Genomic DNA, 207 nt, shown 5'->3' on the forward strand with positions numbered 1-207 from the left:
CCGCGGCTCTGCCCCCTCCCAGCCGCGCCGCCTGGCCCGTCACGGCAGCCACCCCCCAAGAAGTGGCTCGAGATGGCGGCAGGAAGGGGCTGCTGGGGCGGGAGGGGATGTGACCAAGCCAGGGGGACACGCATGGGGCCAGGGGAAGGGGGAGCAGGTTGGGGAGGCGAGGGATGAGGCTGCCATCCAGGGGTGAGAGCAAACAAG

The sequence above is a fragment of the Crocodylus porosus genome, unplaced genomic scaffold, assembly GCF_001723895.1.
Source record: "Crocodylus porosus isolate Cpor-Errol unplaced genomic scaffold, CroPor_comp1, whole genome shotgun sequence".
In the NCBI taxonomy this organism is placed as follows: Eukaryota; Metazoa; Chordata; order Crocodylia; family Crocodylidae; genus Crocodylus; species Crocodylus porosus.